Source organism: Hibiscus syriacus, unplaced genomic scaffold (genome assembly GCF_006381635.1).
Source record: "Hibiscus syriacus cultivar Baekdansim isolate YM2019G1 unplaced genomic scaffold, ASM638163v2 tig00020999_pilon, whole genome shotgun sequence".
Classification (NCBI taxonomy): Eukaryota; Viridiplantae; Streptophyta; class Magnoliopsida; order Malvales; family Malvaceae; genus Hibiscus; species Hibiscus syriacus.
In genome coordinates, this window is record NW_024062506.1 from 112,344 (window position 1) to 114,503 (window position 2,160).

Below are 2,160 nucleotides of genomic sequence, written 5' to 3' on the forward strand. Positions count from 1 at the left end.
GTGCTATTTCACAAACTATTTAAAACTACCGAAATACTACTAAATTTAAAACTATATTACATGTATAAAGCATAAATATAACGTTCATGCATAAACTTGTATATAACTATCTAACCAGATAAAATGATCCTAGTTACTATTACAGACCATTTAAAATACAACTAATAAAATAGGCTGACTTATATAATATACATACCACTATTAAGTCAAAGGTAAGATATCTTACTGATACTAATAATAGGTACTTTGATGAGATGATCGAGAAACACCTTACTTCACGTTCTTTTCTCTATCCGAACCTACGCATGAAAATCATTACGCGCTAAGTAAAACTTAGTGAGATAGTAACACAACTAAGGTGAGATAAAACATAAAATATCATAAATACTTTAAAACGTAAGAATGAAATTTAAATAAATTCATTGAACTTTCAAACCGAGCTATTCAAGTCATCATATTTTTCCTCTTCGAAAACCTGAAAATCATCGTTCCATATTCTTTTATGTACTACATAATTCAAAACTTTCGTATATTTTCTTTTCATACATTTTTTTACTTTCATATTTACTTATCATACTTGCTTTCTTAGCCTAAAGTACATTTAAGAGAATGTAAGGTACGTGAGTAGAACATAAGGTGAGCACTAGGCACATCACGGTTCCAGTCATCATCATAATAAGATGCACTCCAATTGAAAATCATAACATGTGCACCAACGGTGTCATACGTAATGTACACGAATGTACCATAACCTAACTTGAACTTGACTCAACTTCCTGACATTCCAAGTGTACCCAAGACTCTCAATGCAACATACAATGGGCTTTCGAGCCATATTAACATCAATTAAAGATCAACATTTTTAATTCATAATTATTTTTCATTCATCAACATAAAACCATAACATGGGTTAGTTCATTCCCTAAAACAGTTCAGATCACATTTCTAAAATCATCGAGGAAATATTCCATGCATAAAAATATCCAAGTTATTATTTAAAATCACTTTAGAAAAAACATTTAAATATCTTTTCAAAATACATTATATGAAAACATATAGGGTAATTTCATACCCAGGATAACCATAATACTTTTCTATAAAATTGTAGAAATACTCCATAATTAAAATAAAATCATACTTTAATAATAATATGAGGTTGACTTTTCGCAAGTATTCATTGATTAAAATAATTAAATAAATGAAATGCATTCACCTTTACCTCACTATCGAACCATTATACAATAATCTTTACTTGCATACTTTTTGTTTTCCTTTCGGATCTCTATATTTTGTTGTGGCCTGACAACATCACATAATAACACAAGATAATCGAACTATATGTTAGTATCATACTAAAATAGGTTAACTTTAATAATATAAAAGTCTATAAAATTGAATCTATACTAAATCATATTTCCATCATAATTTTCAAACTTCTCAAATCCTCATTCAATTCCATATATATTTATTTCTACCATCAACCCTTCAGTTTTTTAAATTTTGCATTTCAAATAACTAATTATGAATTCTTCTTAGAATTCATTTCAACTTTTCCATCTTGTTCATAATGGTCCTTCACCATTATGATCACTTTTTATTAATTACCCAAAGTTTCCATTAAATAATTAATACACTCAATCAAATACTTAAATATTTGAAAACTTGTAATTTCATCCTCCATTTCCCTAACCTTTTCGAATTCAAGCCTTAACTTTAGCAAACTTACAAATTTGATCCCAAATAAATAATCATGCTTGAATTTTCAGCACTTAATAAATTCAAACAGCGTAATATCCTACTCAAATGGCACCTTCACATTTTACAACGTGTAATTAAGTCCCTAAATTTTCAAGCTTATTCGAATTAACTCCTAATTTAACCAAATTTGTTGTTTGGTCCCGAATCATGATTCTAACATTCAAATTCAACTTCCAAACATTAACTTCAAGCATAAGACCATAATTTCACAACATTTGCGCAAAAAACTCCTCTAATTTTCCTTAATTTTTGATTTGGTACTTAACTTTTATCCGATCTTCAATTTGGTCCAAAACATGATTTCAAGCACTCAAGATTACTTCTAATATCATTCTAATCCCTTAGGAAACTTATGAAAAATTTTCTATAATTTCTCCTTTTAAGCCGAATCTCTCCAAGTTC